Below are 18,625 nucleotides of genomic sequence, written 5' to 3'. Positions count from 1 at the left end.
TGCGTACGGTCGGTGAGGAAGGAGGAGAACCACCGCATAACAGTGCCTCCCACTCCTAACTCACCGAGACGCCGCAGCATGATACCGTGGTCTACAGTATCAAAAGCCGCTGAGAGGTCCAAAAGAACAAGGACAGAGGAATAACCCCTGTCCCGGGCCCTCCAGAGATCATTAACCAACGCGACCAATGCCGTTTCCGGGCCTCTGGAGGGCTCCGGATTAGAAAAACAGGGAGAAGGCTCCCTTAAATTGAGGGAGCCCCGCGCTCTGATTCTATCGAAAGCAGCTTTCTGATATTCTGATGCCTAATCCATTTTTTGCTGGCAGATGGAGAAATTGACAGACAAACCGAGTTAGCTCTTTAAATCTTGAAATGGATTTACAAATCAAGGTAATGGTTTCTCTTTCAAAATAAATGCCTATTTGGTTTTGGAAGGTAATCTGCATTTTTTTTTAAAGAAAACTTTGAGCCATAACAACCTTTGACATTGCTGCTTTTAAAACCAAATTTAAGGTTCATGTCCTCTAGCTGAAAATTGCATTCCAGGTTCTTTGAGGAACGCTTGAGTTTTTGGTGTTCTCCGCAGCAGCAGCATCAAACAACCCTCCTTGGCAGAGAAATTAGCATCTAATATTAAACCAGTATTGGTTTGTAGTGTAGACTGACCCTTTTGAAGCTCAGAATTCCAGAAAGATTCTGTGGTTTGGGAGAAAGACGTCTTTTCAAGAGCCTCTCTGTTAAGATAAGGATTGGGAACATGAGTTGCTATAAATGTGAAGCATCAAATATTTATTTTTAATTCCTATCTTTCTCTAACATAAATAAACTCTGCCATCTGGCCTGTGGATTTGATCTTCTGTCTTTCTATATATGTCTCGAGAATTTACATGTTCTTTGGGGAAACATCTCTAAAATGTTGGGTTTTTTTCCCCCTCCTCCTCATCAATTCCACAGACTTTGGATGTTTGGATGTAACAAACTCTGCCTTCATAAAAATGTGCAATTCGTTTCTTCTAGTGGAATCTTGTTTGGCATGTGCCAGCTGTCAGAATATAGTCTAACCTTCCCCTACTTCTGTTTTTATTAAAAAATACACTGAGTTTCAGCTCCCAGCTGAGTCTATCAGCTAAGGACTCCATGGGAAGGTAAGTCCCAATGAAAAGCAGCATTTGGGAGGTTGATAGAATCCTTTTGCTGGACCAGAAAGGGATGAAATTGTTCCTAGGACCTCAATCCAGAACTGTGATTTTTGAGACTAATGCAGGTTTCTCTCAGTAAAAGAGCTGAAACTTTACAGGAGAATAGTAATCTCACTTGAAATTTTTGCAACATTTCAGACCAACATTAAGACTGAGCCATGTTTACATTTTAAAAGTAGTTGCTATTATTGCAGAGAACATTTGCAAGTTGGGATGGTTATGTCTGCAGTGATGCTCACGTCGTGAATCACCACCCTGCCTAGCAGTCAATACAAAGGAAGGGGGTTTTTTGTGGCTGTTTTATTGTGTTGGGTTTACTTTATTGATCTTAGCGAACTTGAGGACTATTGGCGGAAAGACAAAACGCAATTGAAAGTGTAGGAAGATCTGTCCAAGGATGACCGAACTAATATTGCATCCAATTTGGATGTAGAAAAGATGTTGAGAGTCTAGAACCGTGGTGGCGAACCTATGGCATGCATGCCACAAATGGCACGCAGAGCCCTCTCTGTGGGCCCCCGCGCCATCGCCCTAGTCCTAGGCCTTCAGCTGGGTTTTATAAAACCTTTTCACTTTAGGCCGCTGTGTGCAAAAAAAAAAGGTTCAATCAATCAATCAATTTCAACTTCTTGCAGGAAAAAAAAAAGATCTCGCAAAGTTGGAATTGATTGATTGAACTTTTTTAGTCCCACCCAGTCTGCCATTACCACTGCAGCCACACCCACCCAATGGGCCAAGCCCACCTGGCACCCGACGATACATAAGTGGGTTTTGGGTTGCAGTTTGGGCACTCGGTCTCTAAAAGGTTCACCATCACTGGTCTAGAAAGAGTGAAGAGAAGAGCAACAAAGATGATTAGCGTGCTGGAGGCTAAAACAGATAAAGAACGGTTGCAGGAACTGGGCATGGCTAGTCTAGTGGGAAAAAAGGCCCAGGGGTGACATGATAGCAGTCTTCCAATATCTGAGGGGGTTGCCACAAAGAAGGGGAGGGGGAGTTTGTCAACTTATTCTCCAAAGCACCTTGGTCCAGGATTACATAGGTTCAGCTAATGCACATAGATTCTTCAAGGCTCTGCCATTACTTGGGCAATGCATATGTTGTGTCCCTACTTCAAGGACAATGTGCAAGTCTTTGAAGTGTTATTTGGTAAGATTAAGTGTTAGTCTTAGTGGAAGCTTTTGTGAGAGATGGTGCCCATGGAGGGGGAAGGGGTGTGATGGACCTCAATGAAGTGGCAGCTTCCCAGGAAGGAGAGAAACTCTCTCTCTCTCTCTCTCTCTCTCTCTCTCTCTCTCTCTCTCTCTCTCTCTCTCTCTCTCTGTGTGTGTGTGTGTGTGTGTGTGTGTGTGTGAGAGAGAGAGAGAGAGAGAGAGAGAAAGGGAGAGGAGTGGAGGGAGAGGCAGGGAGGGAGAGGGAGAGAGAAAGAAGTCAACACAGCCTGGAGCATCATTAGCTGCAAAGGTGTCTGGGATCTGACAAGCCAACCTATCCTGGAGGCTCCTTGGACAAGCCATAAGCATTTCTTGATCTACAGGTAGTCCTTGACTTACAACAGTTCATTTAGTGACTGTTCAAAATTATAATGGCATGAAAAAAGTGACTTATGGCCATTTTTTCACACTTATGACTATTGCAGCATTCCCCAGAGTCACATGATCAAAAGTCAGATGCTTGGCAACTGACGTCCTGGTGTGTGTGTGTGTGTGTGTGTGTGTCTGATGCGATCCCCTTTTGCGACCTTCTGACAAGCAAAGTCAATGGGGGAAGCCAGATTCACTTAACAACCGGGTTACTAACTTTACTGCAGTGATTCACTTCACGACTGTGGCAAGAAAGGTCATAAAATGGGGCAAAAGTACTTAACCAATGTCTCACTTAGCAACGGAAATTTTGGGCTCAATTGTGGTCCTAAGTCGAGGACTGCCTGTACTTTAATTCAGAACTGCAGTAATAGGATGATTGTTTAAACAGGTCCCACTGCGTATTCCTTTAATCAGAGTTTCTCAACCTTGGGCAGCTTTAAGCTGTATGGATTTCAACTCCCAGAATTCCCCAGCCAGCAGAATGCTGGGAGTTGAAGTACAGACAGCTTAAAGCTGCCCAAGGTTGACAAACTCAGCCTTGCTCAGAATCAAGACCTGGGAGACGGGCTTATCTTCTTCCTCCTCTTAAAGAGAAAAAAAAAATCCAGTGTCTTTGGCAAATATCCTGCAGATATTTAATCGGCACAGGTTGTCAAGACATCTGTTTTACTGCTTGGAGACCAAAAAAATAAAAATAAAATAGTTCATTCAGGATCTCCGAGCATCACACTTTGGCTGTGGTTCAATCTTGATTCATGACAGCTCTGGGGTTTTTTCCTCCCCTCCTTCCTCCCCCCCCCTTTGGTTGTTTTTTTTTCCTATGCAGTCTTCTCTTCCTAAGGTATATTTGATATCCCTAATCTTTCTGCGCCGCAATGATTGTATTTTGAGCCGTCTTCAATTATAGATGGGAAGAGAATTACTTAGGGAGGTGCTTCTTGGAAGGAACGCAGGCTGCCATCTGGCAATCTTAGTGACAAATCTGAAGTGCCCCTCTCCCCCCGCCCCCCCGCCCCCCTCCGCCTGGGCTACCTTCCGTATTCCAGTGATGAACCCCCAACTCTCTCAGGTCTCCCTGACAGCTAATAATGGTGGTTAACCTTTTCAAGTTTGACATTATAGATAATAAATCAAGCCCATTGGCTGGTATTCTCTGTGTTGTTGGGCAAGCTTTTTTTTTCTTTTTAAATTCAAAACAAGGGCTAAAAATGCAGTGGCATTTTTTTGAGTGGAGTTTGCATATCGGTTGATATTTTTTTTTAATTTTATTTTTCCACAACTTGCCTCTATAAACTTCCTTAGGGCTGGAGGTGATAAGAAGACAATTTATGCATGTAGCTTCCAATCTGTTAATAGCGTTAACTGGAGTTGGATGAATTCATTTTATTTTTTATTTTATTTTATCTTTATTTATTTGTATCCCGCCTTTATTATTTTTACAAGTACAGGCAGTCCTCGACTTACCACAGTTCATTTAGTGACTGTTCACACTTACAACAGCATTGCAAAAAGTGATGTGTGACCGTTTTTCACACTTGTGACCATTTATACTCCTTGCAGACAGCTGCTCATTTGCATTCTTTTAGAGAGTTGTTGAGGCCACTTGGAGGTTTGTGTCCTCAGGGTCACCTGAGTGGTGCAAATGGGTGAGGAGCCTTCTTGGAACTGCCGAAAGGACTGTGTTGTAGACTGGAGATAGGTGATGTTGTATCTCTCCCCCTCTGTTGAGAGAGCACTGTGTCAAACTTGTCCTTTCAACAGTTCCAAGAAGGCTCCACACCCAATTGCACTACTTGGATAAACTTCCAAGTGGCCCCAACGACTCTCTTAAAAGAATGCAAATGACCAGCTGTCTGCAAGGAGTATAAATCCCTCCATTCCCCCCATCCAGCCAGAGCTGAAGAAGCTTCTTAGATGAGAAGCGAAACGTCTTCAAAAGAAAAACAAGAAAGTCCAGTGGCCTCCTGAAAAAGCACCTTTGGGATAGTTTCTGCCTCAGTTGCCAAGTGTGTGGCCAGCATCTTTTGATCCCAGTTTTAATTCATCACATCGCACTGGAGCTACACACTCTGGTGTGGGACTCTGTTGCCCCTTAGCAATGGCTTTCCTTCTTGAAAATAGCAGCGGTTAAATTTTTATGAAGCAACGGCGGTGTCCCGACAGAAAAGCACCTAGGTCTTCTCCACTCTCATCCCTGTGAACATCAATTAGTGTTACAAATGTGTGATAGCTTCTCACAAAGAAAAGGGAACGTGATAGACAGGTCCTTCCACCTTGGATTTGTAAGGGGGGGGGGGTTTGAGCTATGCATTATTAATAGCTCTTGTCTCTTCGCATCCTCCTCCTGCAATCACTTTCATTTTCTCAGCTATAAACAAGGGGGCCGGTTTGTGTCCCACAGCGACTAGGGAGGCGGCTGTTTATTTCAGCTGTGGTCCTGTAAAATAGGTGCATGTATAGTTAAATGCAGATTAGCTAATACCAAACCATAGCCATTGTGTAACCTTTTTCATTGTGGTGTAAAAAAGGAATAAGGCAATGTTTTTCAAACGCGGCCACTTTAAGATGTGTGGACTTCAACTCCCAGAATTCCCACCCTGTCATTCTTGAACCTCCCTCTTCTTATTTTATCAGTCACTCTGGGTAGGTCCCCCATTCCTGAAGCATTCAACTTTCACGCTTCTCCTGACACCCTAACTTTGACATCAAGAAGAAACACAATAGCAGTATGTGCTCCATTCAACAAATGCTCCTTCCTCCCTGCGTACCACGTGCTACCCTTTCAACCAGCATCTGTGCATCTTACTGTTCCTGTGTCCATTTTCAAGGTTTAATAAATGTGGTACCCAAAATACAGAAATTCATCAGTTTACCTGGTTTTTTTTGCCATTTATATATAGCTTGGAATTCTTCACTCTGCTTTTTCTGTGAAACACGATTACCATGGCAGATTAATTTTCAGAGCTGTGCTTCTCTTTGGATCATACAACCCATCTGACATTTGTCGCCATGCATTTGAGTTCTCAACCCACAACAAGACATCCTCTGCATACTAAAGAACAGATTACACTCACTTCCTTAATTGGTGCACTTCTGATGTCAGCTTTAGCATTTCTATAATGCTAGATGGATGGATGGATGGATGGATGGATGGATGGATGGATGGATGGATGGATAGATAGATAGATAGGTAGGTAGGTAGGTAGGTAGGTAGGTAGGTAGGTAGGTAGGTAGGTAGGTAGAGATAGATAGATAGATAGATAGATAGATAGATAGATAGATAGATAGATGGATGATAGATTGATGTATAATAGATTGATGTATTATAGATGGATGAATAGATAATTGGATGGATGGATGGATAGACAGATGGACAGAGAGACAGAGACTTAAACAACCAAAGGGACTTCACCCATGTTGATTTTGCTTTCTGCTCAACCCTAACATTCACTAATTCAGGGGTCCTCAACTTTGGCAACTTTAAGACTTGTGGACTTCAACTCCCAGGGAGTTGATGTCCACAAGTCTTAAAGTTGCCAAGGTTGAAGACCCCTGCACTAACTTGTTCTATTTATTCTCATTCAAGCTTTACCTCTTATCATATCACATGCCGGTTGCATTCAGTAGCCAGCCCTCATCTCCATGCTTATTAAAACCATGCCATAAATCAGGATTCTTCACTTTATCATGTGCTTTCTCAAATCAGCTACATTAGTTGATGTAGTTCCCAGTCATTGAGTTTTCAATGACTTGCTGAGGAGTATAACTGGGGTCTGCACCTCTCTGCCCGGCATTAAGGGGCTCTCTGCGCTTCCCAAACTTGCTGACTGTTGTAGCCTTTCAATCAGAATTCTGTCTTTCCAGACAAATAATTAGTTACACAGCACTCCATAAGCAAGCCAAATCCACAGTTTCATGTTTTCCCCATTATATTATCTACACCAACACCTTAATCATTTTCCAGCATTCTCACAGGTTTTATTTCTTCCTTTGCATATTTTTCCCCCAGGGCACAAACCTTTCAGTTCCATTCCTCAGCAAGTCACAATCAAGACCCATACAAGTATCCAAAATCCTTCTTCTAGCAGTCCCACACTTGTTTCATCCCAAATCAGCTCGTTGCTTTTGTTTTTAATTTCATGGACCCTTCTGGAGTGCCTTGTTCAGTCCTCTACATGCATTTTAACTAGCATTCTTAAACATTTACTTCAAAATCTCTGCCTCTGTTTTTTCTTGCCTTTGACTACATACTTACAAAGTCTTTCCCCCCCTCTTTATATACATTATGTAACATCTTCATTCTCATTTGTTTCAGAATTCTTTTCTGTATACAAGTATTCCTTGATTGACAGACACAATTGGGACCAGAATTTTCATTAGTAAGTCACAATATTGTCCAGAAAGGAGGGTGTCCAAGGATGGCCTTTTGAAGAGGGTGTGTGTGTGTGTGTGTGTGTGTGTGTGTGTACCACTCTCTCTTTCAAGGCTGGCAGAATCACTTCCTCTCTCAAAGAGGCTGATTCATCCCTTGGTCACCTTGTGGGCTGCTTTAATAACCCAGGAGGTTCCAGAACTAACAAAGAGATGGCCAAACTAACAGCTAGGAGAAGCTTGGTCACTTCCTTAGGCATCTCAGAATCAGATTTAGTCCAGGTAACTTTAGAAGACTGTGCCTTGGGCAGCTCACCTGGACATGCCCAAAGTCCACTTCTGAGCGAAAGTCAGGATCTTCATCTGTCAGATAGTGTGAATATTCCACACTGCAGCCTTGCAGAAGATCTGGTGGCCCAACTGCCCAACAGGGACTGGTCTTTCAGGGTGGCTGTCAACAAATGCGATAAGGCTGGAGAAATAACAACCATGTAGGCTTAAATATTGACTCTCATTCACGTTTGGTTAGATCCGTTCTTTGTATTTCTCCATTGGTACTCCAGGCCACCGTCTATCATTGATGGATTTCTTGAAACCAGATTCAAATTTGTTGGCTAACATGGCCGGAGGGATGGCCTTCGCTGCCAAAATAAAAGGCCAGTCCGCATTTGGCATCTATCAAAACGATTTTGCAGGTATTCATTCACCCGCTACCTTGCTAACCAAAGTTACAATGATGCTAAAAAAAAAAAGCTCTCACTTTCTGACCAAGCCTTGCATTTACGACCATCCCCATTCTTGTGTTTCCCAGTCGGTTTGTGAGAAACAAGTTAATAGGGAAGGTGGAAGTAAAATCCTAAGTCGGGGTTGCATGATTTTCGCTTACAACTGCATCGCTTGGCAATCCAGTTGTCAGTCCCACTTGTTGTTGCTAAGTGGGGACTGTATGTAAAAATATTTGGAGGCTACATTTATTGAAAATGAGGATGGTTGAGACCAGGGTAGGCAACCTTGGCTCTTTTATGACTCGTGGACTTCAACTCCCAGAATTCCTGAGTCAGCATAGCTGACTCAGGAAATTCTGGGAGTTGAAGTCCACAAGTCATAAAATTGTCAAGGTTGCCTATCCCTGGTCAAGACGGTCTTCACCCTAAAATAGCCTCACTAGAATGGGATCTGCCTTCTGATTATTATGCTCCCCCCTTAATTTCCAAGAGATATGAAACGTTGAATTGTAGGTGTCTGATGGTCAAATTGTTTTGGGAAGAGTGAATTTGGCTATGGGAAAAAACCACATTGAAGGAACAGGTCAGTTTGTTGTGTACATCCACCCACAGTTTTCCAGTGGTTTGTGGGTTTGTCTGTTTGTTTTCAGTAGTGCGAGAGGAGAATGAGTACAAATCTCTAGTTCAGCCAAAAAAAGAGAGGGGAAAAAAATCTTGATTGTTTGTGTGATACTTAATAGAGGAACCGAGCTGCATATTAAGAGACATTAAGGCTTCCACTCATTTATGGTACACATGTTTGATAGCACTGCTGGTTTACACACAGATTATGATTTTCCCAGCATGACAATATTGCTAGAGAATAAAATGAATTCACCAATCAAAAACATTGACAGTTTTAGCATGCAGTTTTGTTGTTGACAACTTTATTTTTCCCTTTTGCCACTGAGGCAATATTTGGCAGTTTGCATCTATCTAAGGGGAATCTTCTGACAAGATGCATTTGGTAAAATTAGGTTTTGATCTATAATAATTTAAAGCAAAACAAAGCTCACCCCCACCTTTCCCAACATATCTTGGCCTGGCTGCTTGAGTTAAATCTGTTGTGTTTGCAGGTAGTCCAGCTACACCTTTGTCTGAATCACAATTTTCCTTCGGCTCACCTTTGCCCATCCTTTGATGTACAAGAATCCATTTTTTCTCTTTCTCTGTTTTTAGTATAGGCCTTTTGGGCAAAGGCTACTTCTATGTGCTGCCAAGAACATTGGGATCCCAAGCTGTGGTACTACCAGTTTTATTTGTATGGTGCCAAAACCGCCCAAAAAAACCTGAGTAGGGTGTTATGAAACGGACTTCTCAGGTTCTTATTAGAGTATGTGCTGAAAATGACTTGAAGTTGCAAAATTAGTTTGGTCTAGAAACCAAAGAAAGGCTGAGCGCGAAAGAATTGAGGCCTTTGAACTATGGTGCTCGAGAAGACTCCTGCGAGTCCCCTGGACTACAAGGCGATCCAACCAGTCAGTCCTAGAGGAGATCAACCCTGACTGCTCTTTAGAAGACCAGATCCTGAAGCTGAAACTCAAATACTTTGGCCACCTAATGAGAAGGAAGGACTCACCGGAGAAGAGCCTGATGCTGGGAAAGATTGGGGGCAAGAGAAGAAGGGGACGACAGAGAATGAGGTGGCTGGAGGGAGTCCCTGAAGCAGGAGGCGTGAGCTTAAATGGACTCCAGAAGATGGTAGAGGACAGGAAGGCCTGGAGGAACGTTGTCCATGGGGTCGTGATGGGTCGGACACAACTTCGCAACTAACAACAACAAGAAACCAGGAGGTGTGAAAGCTGGCTGGATGACCTTGGGCCAATCACCAGAGGATCATAAGTTCTAGTCCCGCCTTAGGCGTGAAAGCCAGTTGGGTGACTTTGGATCAATCACTCACTCTTGGCCCAACCCATCTCACCGGATTGTTGTTGTGGGGAAAATAGGGGTAGAAAGAGGAATTAGATATATCTGTTGCCTTGAATTATTTATAAAAAAAAAATCTAAAAATCTAACCCTAAGCCTAACCCGGAGTCACGTGATCCCCTTTTGTGACCTTCTGACAAGCAAAGTCAAGATTCACTTCACAACCACATTCCTAACTTAACAACTGCAGTGATTTCACTTAACAGCTGTGACAAGAAAGGTCATACAATGGGGCAAAACACTTAACAACTCTCTTGCTTACCAACAGAAATTCTGGGCTCAATTGCGGTCATAACCCAAGGACTCCCTGTATTTTTAAAGTCTTTAGGTTTCAATTTTTCCAGCTCTGCAGATTTTTTTTCACCCTAGATTTTGATGGGTTCTACAGACTCATAATAAAAAGAAAATAATGGAAGTGGTGTGGTTAAATCCCCCCCCCAATATCTTCTGATGGGGGTGATGTTTTAGGGCAGTGTTGGTGAACCTATGGCACGGGTCCCAGAGGTGGCACTCGGAGCCCTCTCTTTGGGCACACACACCGTCTCCCCAGCCTTGCCTTCTCCCACAGCCCCATCTTCACAGCAGCCCCCCCCGGAGGAGAGTCTCCCCTGGGCACAGCCCACACGAAGCAGCGCAGCCAAGGACATGGTAGCCGGGCAGCGGGGACAAGACTCCGCCCTTGCGCCCCGTTGCACGCAGATGATGCTGCGGGGCACGGGCAGAGGGCATGGCCGCCATGATGCTGCTGGGCTGCCTGGGTGATCTGTGGTGGGCCGTGGAGGTGGTGGGTGGCCCAGTGGGCAGGGCGGAGCGGGGATGGGGGGGGCAGTTTTGGGGCATTCAGTCTCTAAAAGGTTCGCCATCACTGTTTTAAGGTTTTAGAAACCAAGAAGAGTAATGAAAATTAGAGTGGATGCTTAATTGTTTCTGTTTGGGGGAAAGAACAAAATCAAAACAAAAAACCTGTTCAAAACCTCCTGTTTCTGAAAACACTTTCATTAAGTCTGCTTTCAATCCAGAGTGAATTTGCTCGGTGTTTGTGCACGCTTTGCTTCTGAACATGCAGAAAAGATGTAGTTTGACAAAGAACCAAACATGGAGAGAAAAAGAAAGCCGGCTCGCTTTTGTGTGAGCGCCGAAAGTGGCAAAACAAAGACTTGGACGTGAATATTTTTTTCCCCTCCTTTTCTTTGGCCATTGCAGTGGCTGCTGGGTACGTCTAAGGAAACCGCTCTCTGCTGCTCTTTGACAACATCTTTCTTTGTTTTGAAGTCCGGCCCTTAAATATTTGCTTTGGGTTTGGAAGAATAGTTTTAGATTCTTTCAAAAGGATTAAAGCCTCGGGGTCATCCGCTGGCTGAAGATGGCCTTCTAGTAGCTTTTGGTTTCTGTCCCACTCGCAGGGAGTGGGCTAAAGAAATGTTTGGAACAGGAGAAGGGCAACAATTTTGCCGCTTTTCTAGAAACGCTCCAGGAAAGGGGAAACTTGTGCACTGGCAGTTTGCGGTGTCACTTCCTGTGTATTTACTGTACAAGACTGCACATTGGAACAGAATCAGAACAATCAAGAATTACAACGTTTCGGTGTGTATTTTAGCCTGCTTCACACATCATGCCAAGCGATGCTTTGTAAACCATGGCTGATGGCTTGATACTGTCCCAACCCACTCAATCAATAACCTATAGTTTGAGGTTTAGGTTAGCCTAAAGTGCCAGCTGGGATTTGGTGGGATGTTACGTCAGGTCTAAGCATGATTAAGGCTGAATGCAACACAAAAAAACTTGATTGCTTTTCAATAAATCTGGTTCTCAGTTATCTGCCTTACGTAGTCATGATTTTGAATCTAATATATTTGCTATGTTTTCTGTTATAGTAATTGGTTAATTTTGTGCTTAGTTTTAATGCAAAGGCGTGGCACAAATAAGGAATAAAGGTACTTGAAACCTTCCAGATGTACTCCCAACATCTCTTTAACCATGCTGGCAGAAACTGCTGGGTCCTGTTGTTCACAACATCCCATTGGCTGTACATTCTGCCCTAGTCTCAGTGTGCTGATTAAGTGAATATTTTTAAGTTTAGTCAGGATGAGAGTAAGAAATGCTTAAACCAGTTGGATGTTAGCTGTTCATCATTGATAGAAACGGGACTGATTTTAGTGGGCACATCTAGTCTGTCCCCAGAAGTTAAGCAGGATCGAGGCACAATTCATGGATGGGAGACAAACAGGAAATGCCAGGGCAATAGGCTGGGCTGGGAAGTTGAAAAACTACTACAGAAGAAGACAACAGCAAGCCACTTCTATAAGGTTACCAGAAGGACTACAGATGGTGGAGGCACAGCAAGTCCAGGCAGTTCAAAGATGTTTCCTGATTATTCTTTAATACTGAATCCAATGTGATATAATCGATACAAAGATGGGGAGGGCATTCTGCGCCAAAGTGTTGCTTGGTTTTATGTAGTCCAGTGTCTCTCAAACTTGACAACTCTAAGATGTGTGAACTTCAACTCCCCAGAATTCTCAGCCAGAGAGAATTCAAGGTTGAAAACACAAGTGTAGTTGGATATGTGAATAGCAATAGCACTTAGACTTATACACCACCTCATAGTGCTTTACAGCCTTCTCTAAGCAGTTTGCAGAATCAGCACGTGGCCCCCAACACTCTGGGTCCTCATTTTACAACCTCGAAAGGATGGAAGGCTGAGTCAACCTTGAGCCCTATCAGGATCGACTCCCTGGCAGTGGGCAGAGTCAGCCTGCAATGCTGCATTCTAACCACTGCACCACCATGGCTCCGTGGTGTGTGGTGTGAAGCCAGGCATTGTGTTTACAAATAAACAAAGTGAGTTATGCCTTATTCAGGAAATGGTTGTTGGTCAAGCCCTGGCTTAGTGTGAATTGGAAGCCAGCCATTTTTGTAGGAGAAGGAGGGGCAGAACCCAGGGGTGGAGTTAAAAGAGCAATTAACCTTACATAGCCACAAACTTAGTACAGATTAAGTACAACCCCCCTCCTTTAATTTCACTGACCCTTATCTAACTTCAAACAGGTGCTAAACTTAAGTTGAGAAATTCCTGTGCATTTTAGCAATAAATCAGTTTAATTGCACATTTATGTCTGGACCTGATCTTTAGCCCTGACAATGTGGTTTTATTTGTTTTTCCTAGTGATTGCTTTGGCTGTCTTCTTGACTGTGGTCTTGGGGTCGGGGGAGGAAATCAGATGAGTCTTGGGACAGGGATCAGGGATGTTTGGAAGACGTGGTTAGAAAGATGAAGATAGAGGACGTGGTGGGGCAATCAAAGCTTTTATTGTGGCTCTCATGGTGACCTTTTTGACCTCACCCTGCAGGCATCCTGGATGGGATAATGCAGGCTCTGGAGATCCAAAACCATTGGCTCTCCTCATTCCCCCCCCCCACCCCCCTGTAGATGGAAGGATAATAATTTGACGGGCTTGGTGAAGAATGATGGATCAGGACTGGGATGCCTGGAGCTCCTTTGCAGCCAAACAGCAATGGGAATTGGGTTCCACATTAATAACCTTATTCCTAATTAAAATTTATTGAATGCAGAGAATGTGCTAAGTGCTTAACAAAGCCCGAGTCAAATGCCGCTGTGCACCATTTCCCTCCAAGACGGAGATAAATAGACGGAGGTGAGCTTTAAGAAAGAATGAGCAGGCACCAGATAAGGCAGTGCTGGACAGGAAGCAGAACCCTTTCCTTTAATAAGGAAAAGAGGTTTTTTGTCACCACGGCCGCAGCGTGGAACATTTATGCTCAGGGATCCAATCTGTTGTTTTCGGATTTCCCTGTCTGGGCGTTGCCTGGTGGGGTTTTTTGGTGCCATCATTGATACTTGAAAAAAGGGAGAACGAGAACCTAGTGTGAGATTGTGGGGGTCCAGCAGTGGCTTCGTTGCTGGTGCCGGAAAGCTTGGTGGTCCAGAACACAAGGCTACGATTGGTGGTCCAGCTTTTATAAATAATAATAATAATAATAATAATAATAATAATAATAATAATAATAATAAAAAAGTTGGAAGGGACCTTGGAGGTCATTGAGTCCAACCCCCTGCTCAGGCAGGAAACCCTATACCATTTCAGACAGATGGCCATCCAGTCTCTTAAAAAGTTCCAGTGTTGGAACATTCATCACTTCTGGAGACAGGTTGTTCCACTGGTTAATTGTTCTAACTGTCAGGAAGTTTCTCCTTAGTTCCAGGTTGCTTCTCTCCTTGATTAGTTTCCATCCGTTGCTTCTTGTCCTGCCTTCAGGCGCCTTGGAAAATAGCTTGACTCCCTCTTCTTTGGGGCATCCCCTGAGATATTGGAACACTGCTATCATGTCCCCCCTCGTCCTTCTCTTCGTTAAACTAGACATACCCAATTCCAGCAACCTTTCCTTATATGCTTTAGCCTCCAGTCCCCTAATCATCTTTGTTGCTCTTCTCTGTACTCTTTCTAGAGTCTCAACTTCTTTTTTACATCGTGGTGACCAAAACTGGATGCAGTATTCCAAGTGTGGCCTTATCAAGGCATTGTAAAGTGGTATTTTGTAATAGAAAGTTGCCAGAAATTCTGGGATGAAGAATCTGAAGATCGTAGAATCACAGGGCTGGAAGAGACTTTTCAGGTCTTCTAGTCCAAGGAGTGAGCAGGTAGAAAGTTTTGAGAAACAAAGGCACAGAGGTAGCCTTCGGACAGTTTGGACTTTAGTTCCCCACCACCCAAGATTGGTGGCCAGGAATTAGTGAATTGGGAACCAGGCTCTGCAAAAGATGTTGCCAGGAGCAGATCTGTAACAGGACCTCCAGCTTTTGAGGTCTACTAGAACTCCCAGATCTCCTGCATTGTTCAAGGGGCAGCTCCTAGTTTGGCTGAGCACTGGTCATGCTGATCAGGTCTGCATTAAGGTTGATACAGTAGCTTTATGGAAGAGCATTAGGAAATCCTAAAAGGATTGGACTCAAAATGAAAGATACATCCCAAGATATGGTCATGTTATGCCAGCTCCATGTTGCTGCAAAGGAGACAACATAGCATTCTTTGTGAACTCACTAGGAATTGAGCTGGATTTGAGGGAGTGTTTAAGATCCACTGACTGGAAACTGCACCAAAGGGAAACTTTGGTTTTGAGTTAAAAACTGAATGGAGCGTCTCTCCCACCCCCAGTGGTATGTGAGAAAGACCTTGAGATCAGACCAAGAGAGGGCATGGTCCACAGCTGCCTAATGGATAGAGAAAGAGGCTCAGAGCCCCCCTCCCCCTTTAGCTTCTCAGGCTGTAAAGGAGATGGTGAGAGTTTTGTACTTTCAGACTTCCAAGATTGATGTCAGCTTTGCCAGGTAGATTAGATAGGAAACATTGCCAGATAAGATACTTCTACTTTATTTTAAAGCTTCATTAACAGAGTCTTGCAAGTCTGAAAGTACAAATCTCCTGGCATCTCCTCCACTGGGCCTCCTTTACAGCCCCCTTCTGATCCTCTTTCTCCAGCTCCACCTGCAGCTGCAGGCTAAGCCCTCTCTTACCCGGCCATTCCGTAGCCCAGGGGTCCCCAACCGCCAGTCCGTGGACCAGTACTGGCCTGCGGCATGCCAGCAATTGGTCCACACAAACAAGCAAAGCCCCATCCATGGGATGCAGGCAGCACACAAAACCACGTACTCTCCGGTCCGCGGAAAACCTTTTCTCCATGGAACCGGTCCCTGGTCCCCAAAAGGTTGGGGACCTCTGCCCTAGCCATAATTTCTTCATTCTCACCCTCAAAGTCTTTCTCACCTATCATTTACACCCCCCTACAACTTCTCTTTTTGTAGGTAATCTCCATCAATTCATTCAGCAACCGTTCAAAGTTACACTGGTGGTAAAAGAAATGGATGCACAGTCCTAGAAGGTCTGGCCATCACAGCACCCCCCCCCCCCACAGTCTCATGATTTTCAATCCAGGCACTCGGTGTCTGGTTCACAATTACATCCCAGTGAGTCCTGGTCATGTATGGCTATTTGGAAACCTTCCTTGTTGGCATCCCACAAGGAATATCAATGAGGAAGCCAGCAAGGAAGATTGCAAGTTCCTCCTGAAAGTTGCTCCCACTGCTTTTTCTCCTGAGGATCCTGCTATGGGCTTTAACTCACCCCCCCAACTATCCACACTCCATAATGCTCACCCTGCCATCCCATGCTTCCCAGTGCCTGCCCTCAGTGTCCCCCATGGCGCCTGCACACACTCCATGCTCCTTGCCTGGGACTCCCGCCTCCTCCTGCTTAACAACCTGCAGTCCTTGCTTAATGACGGTAGGTAACGAAGGCTGCCAGGATTGTCCTCACTAAATGATGCGGTTACGTGATGTGCTTTACAGCCTGTTTGCTTAGCGACAGAATTCGTCACAACGGCTGTCGCAACCCGAGGACTACCTGTATTTCCGCCAGCATTTCTTCATTTCACCCTGTGACGTAGGGCAGGCTTGGATGTTGCCTATTTTACTGCTTTGAAACTCTGGATTCTAGCTACACATCGGCTAAAGGGGAAGGGGTTTCTATTAAATCCAAATATGTCCCTGTTCCCCTTCCCTGTTCTTCCATATCGAGAGGGGGGGGAGAGGAAAAAAAGAAGGCTTGAACATGAGAGTCACAGAGGAGTCAAACCTCAAAGGGACCCCTGGCACAGAGGCTGCGTGGTGTGATTTTGTAATCCATGGCTAGATTAGGAAGGGGTTGTTTTCTGAGCATCTCTTCCCTCCTGTTCCCAGCATTTGACAGGAATGTGCCCACCAAATCACCTGTAGTGAAAAAGGACTTTCCTCTTTTATTCAGGCAGTTCAGCTGAAAGCGAAACAGCCTCAAAAGGCATCTTGGCTGGAAAACCAAGCTCTTATGCTTAGAAAAAGCATCAAGGTGCATTTTTTTTTCACTTTTGCCTTTTGATTATTTTCATAGAGGTTTTATTCTGTGGCTATCACTTTTAATGTTTTTGTTGATAGGTATGCTTTTAGTTCTGTTTTTCCTTTACCTGCTAGGCCCTTTGATTGATTTTTTTTTTGGCAGAAAGAGAAAGAATCAATCAAGTAAATAAAGCATATTACAGAAAACGTGTGGGTCTTTTATATATCTATAATGCAAATGCAAAATGAACAATTATGGCTCTTTCATACATCAAGTTACCTGGGTGTGATTCTGTCTGAGCAAAAATGTTCCTGCGTGTAACAACTGGTTTGCCACAGTTTTTCATTTCCGAAAAGTCTAACTCTTCAGAACTTGTCATTTTTCAGATATTAACAAAAGAGTTCTGACATGCATTTAATCCTGATATGCTTGAAATATTTTGATTACATTTACATCATTTTCATACTTTGATTGCATTTACATCATTTTCATATTGTTGCTTCCAAAGGATCACTTCTCTTTTCCCAAAGAAGACTCTGGTGTTTTCAGTGTACTGTATGTTTTAACTTACAGACAAGTGTGAATTCTCTCTGGAGGATAAAAAAAATGGTACTTTTGATCTTGGTAAACGGATCAACACAGATTGGTTTCCTATGTCATCTGAATTCCCTATTTTTCCCTTCTGTGATTTTAAGTTTTATAAAACAGATGGTTTATCATCTAAAGTTTTAAATTAGAGCAATTTGCCTTGAATTTGTATGCGGGTTTGTATTTTTTTTTCTTTGCTGAGTAATTATATGGAAGTGCTAGAATTTAATTTGCTGAAAACTATGGATTGGGCTCTTTATTTCATAGCTTCCAGAATAGTGAAGAGCAAGTATGCAATTAAGAAGAGACTGGACAGTCACTTGTCTGAAATGGTATAGTTTCTCCTGCTTGAGCAGGGGGCTGGACTAGAGGACCTCCAAGGCCCCTTCCAGCTCTATTCTATTCAAATAAAATAATAATAGGTGTTATTATCAGCATTGTCCCACTATGGTATATAACAGTGATGGCGAACCTTTTAGAGACCGAGTGCCCAAAAACTGGCTCCACCCCCACCTTGCGCCCCCATGCCGCCCCCCCGCCCCACTCCGCCCCCTGCTCTGCCCACCTGCAGGGCCACCCACCACCCGCCGATTGCCCGGGTGGCCCAGCAGCGCCATGGCAGCTACACCCTCCACCCACACCCCGCAGAATCAACTGCGTGCAACGGGGTGCGAGGGCGGAGTCTTGTCCCCGCTGCCTGGCTGCCATGTCCTTGGCTGCACTGCTCCATGCGGGCCGCACTTGGGGGCGACTCTCCTCCGGGAGGGCTGCTGCTGAGGAGGGGGCCGCAGGGCTGAGGCGATGGTGCACATGCCCACAGAGAGGGCTCTGAGTGCCGCCTATGGCACGCGTGCCATAGGTTCGCCACCACTGGTATATAAGAATGTGCAGAGGAACCGTAGAGTTGTGATGGCTCAGTGGTTAGAGTGCAGTGCAAATAGTCCTCGACTTACAACAGTTCATTTAGTGACCATTCAAAATTACAACGGTACTGAAAAAAGTGACTTGTGACTGTTTTTCACACTTACGACCGTTGCAGCATCCCCAGGGTCACACAATCAAAATCTGGACGCTTGGCAAGTGGCTCATATTTATGACGGTCACAGAGTCCCGAGGAATCACATGATCCCCTTTTGTGACCTTCAAAGTCAATGGGGAAGCCAGATTCACTTAACAACCGTGTCACTGACTTAACCACGTTGCTTGCTGTGAATCACTGCTGTGATTCACAGCAAGCAAAGTCATAAAAGGGGGCAGCATTCACTTAACAAATGTCTCACTCAGCAACCTAAAAGTTGGGCTC

The sequence above is a fragment of the Protobothrops mucrosquamatus genome, unplaced genomic scaffold, assembly GCF_001527695.2.
Source record: "Protobothrops mucrosquamatus isolate PMUCROS unplaced genomic scaffold, P.Mucros_1.0 scaffold19, whole genome shotgun sequence".
Lineage (NCBI taxonomy): Eukaryota > Metazoa > Chordata > Lepidosauria > Squamata > Viperidae > Protobothrops > Protobothrops mucrosquamatus.
The sequence above is the reverse complement of the archived record's forward strand: the minus strand, read 5'-3'. Positions refer to the sequence as shown.